Raw genomic sequence first — 13,227 nt, forward strand, 5'->3', positions numbered from 1 at the left:
AAAGCATCCAATAAATCATTTTATAAAAATGTAACAGCTTTTCATTAATAGAATTAGTCAGAGTGAGATTTATAGGCCAACAAGCATTCAGCATAAAGTCTGTACCTCAAGGCAAGTTTCTCAGCTTCTGCAGCTCATAGATTTTGCATCAGTAAAATTTGTATAAATTAAAGATTTATTATTAATATTATAAAAGATATGTGAAGCTATTAACCATAGTATTGAACATAATGATCAGCTGATATTATTTATATTGCATTACATTTGAAAAAAATGGCAAAAATGTAGTTTAAAAGAGACATTTTTGACTTCCCCAAGAATTTAAATTTGACTTTCCCCAAGAAATATTTTAGCAGGTAAAATACTCATAAAGAATAGAGATGATGGAAGTATTAATTCCCTTCAAAGTCACCAAATATATGCATATAATTTGAGTTTACATCCTGCACTTGAGACAGAGCCTCATGAATATGAACAGGAGGGCAAGAGGAAATGTGCACATAAGTAAAAAAAAAAATGCAAGACTTCATTTGGCTTCTGCTATGATATTTAATGAAATTTTACTCTTAAATAGAGCTCACATTATTTCACATGTAGTTTGTTGAAATAATATTTTGTGTTAAAGGGGGCTTAAATGGCCCTTGATTTACCTTAGGAGAGATATATCCCTAATAATGTGCTTTTGTTTCCAATCTCTCATTTTTTCATGTCTAACCAATTCTGGCTCTTCTTGGGGTCTTTTCTAATTTCCTAACTTTATCATATATGAAACAAATGAAATGTGTGTGGGAAGATGAGTTTACTGCATCTCACTATCCTTAACTTTCTCACCAGATTTCACAGCAATCTACATATTTAATGAAGTGTTAAATATGCAATTCATATTTTGTTTCCTTAATGATAAAATGTATTTCCTCCCTTAATACTTTCCATAGAATATGGTAAGCAACAATTTCAGTAATCATGATAGTCTTCCTTCAGTGTATTTCTAAAATTTCAGTAATCCTTGCCCTGGCATAACACTTGCCCCAAACAAACATCTATTAATTTAAATATAGTTTCCCTTTAAACATTCTAACTGCAAAACATATTTTCTACCAAGAACATTCTCCTCCCACCCAACCAAGAAGGAAGAAAGGGTACTGATTAGAAACTGTGATTTCAGCTTTAACATATACACATGTAGACTTAAAACAAGTCTATAATTATCAGGCAGCATTTTAAATAATTTAGCAGCAAGAATCATCATGGCTTGTGGCTTTATTCTATAATAGCATTCCAATATTCATTATTCATAATCATTACTGTGCTTATTAGCAGAGCAATTTTTCCTCTGACTTCCCTGTAAATTCAGTTTTACTGAGCATAAAGGTAAGCAGATCATAGAGTTAAACTGCATTACATAACCTTCTCATTATTGTACATTCAGCCTCTGGTTACTAAGAGTTGATTCTTACCTGTGTTAAAGAATGAAGATATAATATTTTATTTAACTGAAGATAGTCTTCAATTGCAAGTTGCCTGATATTTCTTTTAAAGAAAATTTACACCAGTTAAAATCAGTATTCCCTCCTTAATATTGTATTATGCATTTGAAGTACATTTTAATTATATTCTTGGCTAATTAAGGAAAATGGATAATATTTTACAAAACAAAAATTTCCATATATGATATGTATATATATTCATATATACACACACATGACCATAAAACAAAACATGCAAAAATTTCAGATATGATATATTCTCATTTCAGAATTTGCAGAAACTGCTAAAATTCTGTACATAAAATTGACCTGTTGAAGTTTGTGTTTAGAAATTTTCAGAATTTGAAGAACATAGTTATTGTCAAAATACGGCTAGATATGTAGCACAATTTGTACCCTGCTTAAATTTCTGATAAAACTCAATTCATCAATAACTTCAGGGTAGTAAAACTGATTGGGATGCAGTTGTCATTTAATGTTAGATTGTTCAATTTCTACAATATATGGGTATAATTTGGACCTTCCTTTTCTCAGTCTCATTCTATCCAAGATGTATTGGACATAGATGCTAGAGAGAGTAGAGAAAACAATACACAATATGTAAAGAGATAAAAATATTAAAATAAGTAACACCATCTATGAGGATGCAACCCTCCTATTCAATTGCCTAAGAGGTTACTACACATTTTACAATAACGTGACAATGATGATGGTAAGTCAATGACAGTGGAGCAGATCAATAACCATGATGATGGATATATGAAACTTCACAAGGAAAATTGATAGAATCAGCACCCAAACATTGCAATATATTTATCACACACCTTTCCAAGTCAATTCTGATCAAATTATAACTGTTAGTATTTCAGGATGTTTAAATAACAACATGGAAGGTAAAATCTGTGCTGTCTGTGATCTGCTGAGGGTTCTGATTTCTACAGGGGTAACTGATCTTACTCCACTCTTCCTGAGCAGACAATAGTCTGATACTGAAGATGGAGGCCTTGATCAGCCACATGCTAACTGGTGGTAAAGCAACTGGGTCAGGACATATCCCAAGGAAAGCTAAGAACACAGAAATAAGATTGTCAGGACAATATAGTCATGAGACGCTGAGTAAGCACTTGAAAAGAAGGCAAAGATAATAAGCAAAGATAAGACCAAAATGTTTGATGTAATATCTCTTTGTAGCAGGGACAGAGGATTTGTGCCAATGGGATGAAGCTTCCAAAAGCGTATCATGACCCATTAGAGTTACATTCATTGGGTATTTATTGATTTCTGACTTTGTGCAATGCTTTGCGATAGAGAACTCAAGGGGTACTGCATAACTACATTGCAGTACCTTTCTCAAAATGCTAAAAATAATACACTGTGATAAGTCTGCAAGTGCAAGAGAATGACACATTCTGTCTCATGGGGTTTGGAGAAGGATTCATGGAAGATTTAACATTAAAACAAGACTTGAAGGTTAAGAAAAATTTTACCTGATAGAAAAAGAGGAAAAACAAACAAAATTTAAAATACCATTCTATTGGGTGCCTGGGTGGCTCAGTCAGTTAAGAGTCTGCTTTCGGCTCAGGTCATATTTCAGGGTCCTGGAATCAGGCCCAGGGTTGGGCACCCTACTGAGCGGGGAGTTTACTTCTCCCTCTCCCCTGATCATGCTCTCTCTTTCTCTTGTCTCAAATAAATAAATAAAATCTTTAAAAAATACCATTCTATCATGTGGGCACATGGGCACTGCACATTTATAAGTTGATAAGAGGCAATAAAATGCCTCAATATGGTTTTTGGTAACAAATAGACCTAAGTCTATTTTGGACTCTGCTAATACCGGTCATGGTTCTCTTTTTCTATAAGCAAGGAAAATGACATTTATTTCATAGACTTGTGATGAGGATTCAATGAGATAATAATATTTACAATACTCAATGCATTGCCTGCCACATATAAAGGATTTAATGTACCATATCCATTAATACAAGCCTGTAACCTTTTAGTAAATTAAACAATTATAATGATCATTCACTCAGACTCAGTAATCCCACTTCTGGAAATCTTCCCAAAGGAATTAATTTAAACACTGAAAAATTTAACAATATGCACAAAGGCAATCATCTTAGTAAAAAAGCTGAAAGCAAAAAAAGTGTCCAAAATTTGGTAAAAATCAAGTATGGGATGGAAGAGTCACTTAAATGAGGTTTTTTTAGTCAAGACATCTAAAATTACAGTTATAAAATCAAGCACTTTATAGAAAATATTTATGATGCAGCATCATATGACAAAAGTAGTATGCAAAATATACACATTATAATTGCAGTGATCTAAAAATACACATAGGAAATGATTTGGAAGAAAAACTTGCCAGACATTACTGATAATTATGTTACTAAAATAATATTATTAGTTGTCTTCTTTTCTTTTGCTTCGTTCAAATAGGCTTTATAATATGGTTATGTTATATCTACAATCCAAATTGATATAGAGTAGGAAATGGACTCAAGTCTCCTCACCCTAGCCACAAAATCCACCATCCCTTGGCGACATCTATAGAAGGAAGCACTAAACCAGATGCTTCCTTAATATTATATATCACAGTAATGAGGAAGCAGGATATTCACCCAAAACGTAAGCTCCAGTGCAAGAATTGGACCAAACCAGACTGCACCAAGATGGATCCCGGCATTGGCCTTTCACTAACTTTCCCCTCTGCCCAGGGGTGGAAATTTAACATACTAATCAGACATGTGCACAAGAAGAAGCATGACTGTCAGGCACTCAAGTGCCAAAATATCCCCACCTTTGCATGCTCAGCCTTACCCTTTATTGGGAAAATTCTCTTTAAAACTCTCCCCAACCTCTACTCAGGGAGCTGGCCTGAGGACTCTTCCCTTTGTGCTCTCTCCTTTGTGCTCCAGTCTAAGTCTCAGTAAAGCCCTGCCTGGAACTTCCATTTGGCCTCTTCTCAATTCCTATTATTTAGAGAGCCCAAGGGCCCTGTTCAGTATCAAAAGGAAGCATTTGGAATGTGCTCACTTGTGTCATCTTCCAATCAAGTGGTGTTTATGATATTGGATGATCCATGTCAGAGCTGCTGTGAAGCAGGGGTTGGTAAAGGATGGCCCATGGAAGAAATCCATCTGGCTGCCTGCCTATGCAGCCTGTGAAAAAGGAAGGATTTTTACATATTTAACTGGTTGGGGGAAAAAAATCAAAAGAATAGTATTTCATGACAGGTAACAATTATGTGAAATTCATATTTCAGGGTCCATTAATAATGTTTCATTAGAATGCAAGCATATCTATTCTTTTATCTGGTTTCTATGGCTGCTTTCACCCAATAATGGTGGAGTTAACTAGTTGTAAAAGACCATAAGGCTGACAAAGCCCAAAATATTTTCTATTTGCCTTTTACAGAACAAGTTTGCTGACCCCTGCTATAGGGGAATCATTTTATTTTTTAATTTTTTTTATTTTTTTTTATTTTTTTATTTTTTGGGGGAATCATTTTAATTGAAAACTTGTTGAAGTATCCAAAATATACAAATGAATTATACAGCTCAACACCCCTCCACCCCCAAAAAACAAATAATCCGATTAAAAAAGTGGACAGAAGTGATGCCTGGGTGGCTCAGTGGTTTGGCGCCTGCCCTCAGCCCCAGGGCATGACCTTGGGGTCCCAGGATCAAGTCCCACATCAGGCTCCCCGCATGGAGCCTGCTTCTCCCTCTGCCTGTGTCTCTGCCTTTCTCTCTCTCTGTCTCTCATGAATAAATAAATAAATCTTAAAAAAAAAAAGTGGACAAAAGACATGAACAAACATTTCTTTAAAGTGGACATACCAATGGCCAACAGACACATGGAAAGATGCTCAATGTCACTTATTATCAGGGAAATGCAAGTCAAAACCACAATGAGGTATCAACTCTCACCTGTCAGAATGGCTAAAACCAAAAACAAAGGAAACAAGTGTTCCTGAGGATGTGGAGAAAAAGGAACCCTCATGAACTGCTGGTCAGAATGCAAGTTGGTGCAGCTGCTGTGGAAAATATTATGAGGGTTCCTCTGAAAGTTAAAAATAGAATTACCCTATGATCCAGTAATTATACTACTGGATATTTACCCAAAGAATATGAAAACACTAATTCACAGGAATATATGCATGCTTATGTTTACTGCAGTATTATTCACAACAGCCAAATTATGGAGGCAGCCCAAATATCCATCAGTAGATAAATGGAGAAGGAAGATGTGGCATATATTAAATTTATTGCCATTTGCAACAGTGTAGATGGCTCTAGAGAGTATCATGCTACGTGAAATAAGCCAGCCGGAAAAAGATGATTTTACTCCTAAGTGGAATTTAAGAAACAAAACAGACGAACAAAGGGAAAAACAAGACATATCAAAAAACAGACTTTTAGCTATAGAGAACGGATGGTTACCAAAAAGGAGGTGGGAGGGGGGTTAAATAGGTGAAGGAGATTAAGAGTACACTTATATTGGGGATCCCTGGGTGGCGCAGCGGTTTGGCGCCTGCCTTTGGCCCAGGGCGCGATCCTGGAGACCCGGGATCGAATCCCACGTCGGGCTCCCGGTGCATGGAGCCTGCTTCTCCCTCTGCCTGTGTCTCTGCCTCTCTCTCTCTCTGTGACTATCATGAATAAATAAATAAAATCTTTAAAAAAAAAAAAAAAAAAAAAAAAAAAAAAAAAAAAAGAGTACACTTATATTGACGAGCACTGAGTGATGTACAGAATTGTTGAATCACTATATTGTACACCTGAAACTAATATAACACTGTATGTTGACTATATTGGGATTAGTCACAAACAAAAATACAGAAAAACTGGTTGAATTTGAACACCCCTAATTCAATCTTTAGGATCCTTCGTGCCTAAAGGTTTTCTTATTCTCTGATAGCGGTCAGCATATGTGGCAGATGAGGAACCGAGGACTTTGAAACAGCAATACAAACTGGATACCCAAAGAGCCCCAAAGAGTCAGCAGCAGAGATGGGCTACAAATAGGGTGGGGCAGACACAAGAAAGGCCTGAGAAGGAGTTGCGAACTAGACCTTCACCCAGAAGCTTCTTTCTGTCCCATTCTCCTCCATTCTTACTCTTAAATGGAACCTAGGGTGCGTACTTTTAGCCTGAGCCAAATGGAGTTACTCGTTTTCATAGGTCAAAAACGATCTGGTATTTGCAATTTCCTATAGTGCAAGTAAACTTCTGGGACAAATTGCTAAAGGGGAACAGATTTTGCAATCTCAAAATATGTCTCTTTGGCGTAGAGATTATTTTGAGTGACAGACAATTAAAACTCAGCTGATTTAGGAAAAACTATTATCAGAGATATCTTTCTACCTAAGAAACTTCCCTACATTAGAGGGCAACCTTTGTTTCCCAAACATCCCTTTTTGTGAATGATCTTCTTTTCTTCTGTATCCCCAGGTCCCTAGCCCTGTCCTCAGCTCAGGATGTTATATAAGCCTTAATTACAGGGCTGCCCTCTGGGTCTCATATTTTTACAGGTCTCCTGTACTTAGGAAAGGTGCTCGTTTCTCTCCTGTTAATATGTCCTATATCAATTTAATTATTAGACCAGCCAAAGAACTTAGAAGAATGAAACTTTCCTACCCCTACGCTACAAAGGCAGTTTCTGACTAGCCAAAATAACTCCTAATAGAAATGAATTAAATTACCTTGTATAAGCACATTTTAATGAAAGATAGGTGCTTTAAATTAAAAAAAAAAATTAAATGTTTTGTATTCCCAGGCTTAGATCAGATACTTTTTTTTTTGACATTTGAAGAATTTATATATGCATTTTACTAGATTTTCATTGATTATAACTTTCCATCTCAAAATAGTTCAATGTGAATTTGGTTATTTAAAAGTTCACTTGATGGGCTGGTTGAAAAACTAAAACTATTCCGGTCACAAGAGAAAAGAAATTTATTTTGTTTTATCAAAACTAACTTAATATAGGGTATCTGCCCTTTAGGTCCAGATGTAGGAATTAGGAAAGTCAGTAAGATAAGTGTGGACTGTTTTTTTTTAAAGGTAAGCAAAACATATTATAAATTAAGAAGTGGTGAGAAATTGTGAATTGAAATTGATAGAGAGCCTTAGAAAGATTAATTTTTGCCAAGAACAAATTAGCAATATGTGATATTGAACAATATCATACGCTGCTTTGCTGCAAATCATTTTTAATAATTCTTGATCTGAAACTCAGGAATACTTTCATGATTATGTTAAAAATTCAATAATGAATAGCTGGGACCACTTATAATATATCAAAAAATGAATCTATCTTAGTTAAGACAGAATTAACTTTACAAAACAGTGACAAAACCAGTGAACAAAGCTCAAATCATTCCATTTGTTGCAAATCTGGCTTCATCTGGCTTTTTTACTAAGTAACAGGTGAGCAGAATATAACATTGCTTGATATGTTCCTTCAGCTCATGATGAGGATTTAACTGATCCATCAGTTTATCATCTTTGACTTATTTTCCCTGGCCCAGGTTTCTTTCCTTTTTTTTTTTTTTCTTTGAAGACTTTATTTATTTATTCATGAGAAACACAGAGAGAGGCAGAGACACAGGCAGAGGGAGACGTGGGACTCCATCCTGTGACCCCGGGGTCATGGCCAGAAGCTCAACCACTGAGCCACCCGGGTGGCCCCTGGTCCATCTACCTACATTTTCTAGAGACTCAAATTTTATATCCATAAAATTACTAATCTGGTAGAAACTGTCACAACAGAATGAGAAGTAGGGAGAAAAAACTTTTCTTCAAAGAAAAACGTTAATCCTCCCATTAAGACATCTCGTAATGCTGTCTTAGCAAACACAATTATTTGTTTCAATTTCAAGTTGATGTTGCTTCTAATGCTAAAGAACAAAATGTACACATTAAATGAATGAAAATCCTAATATGGATCTAATCTTGAAAGAAAATGCCTGTCATTTTTGTGTCCAAAATAGTTATGTGAGCTCTTTTTTTGTAAGTCAAATGTTACCTTAGTCATGACAATTCAACCAGTGCTTATATTTTTCATGATGACTGGCCAAATTGTAATAATCAGATGGGTGAGTCAAATCTAAGAGCGAGATTCAGTGGCACAGTTTTCTTTGTTGTTGTTTTGTTTTTTTTAAAGATTTTATTTGTTTATTTGAGAGAGAGAGAGCATAAGCAGGGGAAGCAGCAGAGGAAGAGGGGAAAACTGGCTAAGCAGGGAGCCCGATGTGGGGCTTTTTAGGCTCAATCCCAGGACCCTGGGATCATGACCTGAGCTGAAAGCAGACATTTAACTGCTTAACCAACTGAGCCACCCAGGCGCCCTAATGGTCCAGTTTTGAAATAGAATTTAGAAAGATGGCTGCTAGTCATTTGATTAAGTTAGGCCACTATAGCTTTCCATTCTTCTTTCTCCCTTAACTAAATGTGCATGCACACGCGCACGTGCGCGCGCACACACACACACACACACACAACTTTAAAATGTTAAAAAACTACTTCTTACAAGACTTTATAGATATCTAGAACTAAAAGGAAATAGATGTTTTGTGGAAATGTTGACTTAAATTTTATTTTATGCGTGTTTCTTGTTTGATCCTTTTTTTTCCTAGATAGAAGGATTTCAGTGCATTTTTCATACTTCAGAAAACCACCATTTGTTAAAAACCAGCAAATTAGTTTGCTCCACTGGGCCCTACAACAAATTAAGTATTTGATGATACCACCAATAATCCATAAGTATACCTTTATCCTCTCTCTCTTTAAAAGTCTATTTTTTCCAAATCACTGGTTAGATAATAAATATTAAATTTTTTTTTAAGAAGTAAAACTTGAAAATTCTAATGTTCGCCTGAAGTAAGAGAGATTCTTAAGAATTCATTTCAAACAGGGGCTCAGCTTGCCAGCAGAGGATGCAACGGTTCATGCTTTGGCATTGACATCAGTGGGCCTTGCTTTCAAAGTTCAAAATAATAATTGGATTTGGACACATTTCTTTCATCAAGTGTATAAAAATTTCTTCATCTGTATTCCATTTGGCCCCAAATAAGTGAACTGGTTCATTTTTATAAATTTGTGAATCCAACCATAAATGTAATCAAGAAACAAGAATCCACAGAAATCTATAGTCCTGGCCTGGTCTTTTCAAAGTGATTTGAAGTCCTGAGCTATTCTTTGTGGAGCTACTCAGTCCAGCATGGGTGATCTGCATGTAAATAACTCATCACTTTAGCCTGTAGTGGTGCTCCTTTGCAGCCCTGTGGTTCAGTGCGTGCACTATGTAACACCCTTGACTTTTTGAAAACCGTAGCTTCCATCAAAAAAAAAAAAAAAAAAAAATCAAAACCAATTTCTCAATGGCACACTAGATTTTAAGAAATTCTAAAACTAAGGGAGAAGGAAAACACCTTTTGAATTTGTTTTATACACAGAATTACTTTTTAATGTGTTTCCTACTAGCATATGCAAGTTCTGAATCTTAGGAGAGAGTACACTACGCAGTTGCCATGCTGTCATTTTTATTTTGAATGTTCATTTTTTTTTTAAAGATTTTATTTTTAAGTAATCTCTATACTCAATGTGGGGCTTGAAACCACAACCCCAGGATCAAGAGTCACATGGCTCCACCAACTGAGCCATCCAGGTGCCCTTGAATGTTGAATATTTTATACAGAAATCTCAGCTATTTCAAACTAATTTGCATTCTTGACATTGTCTTTTAAAGCCATTAAAAAGGAGGTTACTTAAGAAATAGGTAAGATTTAGAAATAAAGCATTGTCAAGATTCAACACAAATGCTACTAACTGGAACTATGTGTGGCTATTTGAGAGAATGTCATTGACATATGCATGACTGTATTAGTGTTTAAAAGTCATGGTGTAGGGTATCTCTTTCTGGAGGGCTATTTACTTGTCTTTTTTTATAATTAGGAATTTTCACTCATCTTCATATCCACTTTAATTTTGAAAAGAAGAAAATACATTTGAAATTTAGAGAAAATGAAAGCTTTAGAAAACTCAGAAATGTAGAGAAACAAAGAGAATGTAAATCTAATATAATAATAAAGATATAATCAAAATATCATTGGAAAGATTTAATTAAGAGTAAGTAACAAAGTGGCAGAAATGAAACAACATTACTCTAAATTTCATCAATTAAACATAAAAGAAAGGCAAAAGACCCAGAATAGACTCAGAACTTTAAAAGTCAATACAATATTGGGGCACCTGGGTGGCTCAGTTGGTTAAGCCTCTGACTCTTTGTTTCAGGTCATGATCTCAGGGTCCTGAGACTTAGACCTGCATCATGATCCTTGTAAGGCCCCCACCACCACCACTCATTCTCTCTCTTGCTTTCAAATAAATAAAATAATTTTAAAAAATAAATAAAGGTCAACACAGTATTGAAAAAGGGCAAAGCTGGAGAACTTATATTATCTGATTCCATGACATACTACAAAGCTACAGGAATCAAGACAGTATGGTATGGGTGTAAGAATGTCAAACAGATCAGAAGAACAGAGCAGGGAGCCCAGAAATAGACTCACAGACATAAAATCAACTGATTATCATCAAAAGAGCAAAGGCAATACAATGGAGCAAAGATAGTTTTTTTTTTTTCAACAAATAGTGCTAAATAACTGGACATCTGCATGCAAAACAATGAAATTAGTCACAGTGCTTACACAGTTCACAAAAATTAACTCAAGATGGATCACAGACCTAAATGCGAAAGGCAAAACTGTAAGACTCTTAAAGGATAATACAGGAGAAAATCTAGGTGACTATGGGCATGTCAGTGACTTTTTAAGATACAATACCAAAGGCACAATCCATGAAAGAAACAATTGAAAAGCTGGACTTGAGTAAAATGTAAAACTTCCATTTTGTAAAAGACAATGTCAAGAGAATGAGGAGACATGCCTCGGACTAGATAAAAATATTTGTAAAAGACACATGCTAAAAAAAAAAAAAAAAGACACATGCTAAAGGACTCTTAAAACTCAACAATAGAAAATAACCTGATCAGACAATGTCCAAAGACCTTACGAATGTCCAAAGAAGATATACAGATGGCAAATAAGCATATAAAAGATGCTCCATATAATATGTCATCAGAGAAATACAAACTAAGACAAGGATGAGGTACTGCTACTCGGCTATTCCGATGGCCAAAGCCCAAAACACTAACACCAAATCCAGATGAGGATGTGAAATGACAGGAACTCTTATTCATTAATGGCGGGTATGCAAAATGGGACAGCACTTTGGACAAGACTGGAAGTTTCTCACAAAACTAAATATACCGTTAACGTATGATCCAGCAATCTCACTCCTTGCTGTTTACCCATGAAAGTGAAAAACTTAAGTCCACACAAAAATGTGCACATGATGTTTATATAAGCTTTATTTTAATTGTCAAAACTTGGAAGCAATCAAGATGTTCTTCAGTAGCTGAATAGATACAGTGTGATACATCCAGACACTGGAATATTATCCAGTGCTAAAATAATGAGCTATCAAGCCACAAAAAAAACCCAGAGAAGCCTTATGTGCATATCGCTGGGTGAAAGAAGCCCATCTGAAAAGGCTACGTACTATATGATTGCAACTACAAAACATTCTAGGAAAGGTAAAATTAGGAAGATAGTAAAAAGATTAGTGATTGCCAGGGGTTTGAGGGTAGGGATGAACAGGCAAAGCACAGAGAATTTTTAGGGCAATGGAACTACTCTGTATGATACTGTGATGCTGACTACATGTCATTACACGTTTATCCAAACCCAAAGAGTGTATAATATCGAGAGTGAATACAGATGCAAGCTATAACTTTGGGTAACTATGATGGTCAAGGTAGGTTCACCAGCTTTGACAAATCTATAATTCCAGTAGGGGATGCTGGTAATGAGGGAGGCTAAAGACGTGTGGGGGCGTATATGGAAAATCTCTCTTTCAATTTTGCTATGAACATAAAGCTACTCTAAAAAAAAGTCTTCAAAATTTAAAAAACAAAGTCCTTAGATTAGATTAAGTAACTTAACACTTGGGATTTACTTAGTTTGTTGTTAAGAAATGCAACTATTATTCTAAATGAGATTCAGGCTTTAATAAAAAAAAATGAAGGTTTTTGATTTGATAGTTCTAAAAATGACCTACCTGACCTACATTACAAACTTTTCTTATTACAATATGTCCATCTGACAGATAAGGTCAAATTTTACTTCCAGGTAACTAAAAAAAGAATAGTCTCCATGGTATATGTAAGTTATATCCCAATAGAGCTGTTACTAAGTAAACAACACAAAGGAAACACAAACACAAGGAAAGAAGAATAACAGGATTTGGGTTTTTGTTTTTGGGAAGTTTTTTAAAGAAAAATAGATCAGGGCTAATGAAATTTGTTATGTAGGGGTAAGCTTATGAAATTTCCAAAGGAGAAGTAAATGAAGAAAATACATATTTTATAATTTATCATGTTAATCATTAAACTATTCTAAACCTCTCACTGGTATTAGAATGGAATTAATAAATTGTATATATGTAAAAATGAATCTTACGCATTCTGTAGTTTATTTACTGAGCAGCCTCTGAATAAAAGATTCCAACTAACTGAATTTTTGTCCCATATAAATATTTTAAAAAGAATAAAATATACATCAACTTCTTTTACATTGTTTTCAAATAAGCATTCTAGGATGTATTATTTG

The 13,227-nt window shown here is 35.0% G+C and overlaps 1 protein-coding gene across 7 annotated transcripts in view; it reads right to left on the reverse strand.

Annotated features, from left to right (window-relative positions):
* DCC (DCC netrin 1 receptor) overlaps positions 1–13,227 on the reverse strand; it is a 1,086,625-nt gene that overhangs the window by 369,580 nt on the left and 703,818 nt on the right. The gene's annotated exons all lie outside the window — the stretch shown is intronic.

Source organism: Canis aureus, chromosome 1, assembly GCF_053574225.1.
Source record: "Canis aureus isolate CA01 chromosome 1, VMU_Caureus_v.1.0, whole genome shotgun sequence".
NCBI classification, from domain to species: Eukaryota; Metazoa; Chordata; class Mammalia; order Carnivora; family Canidae; genus Canis; species Canis aureus.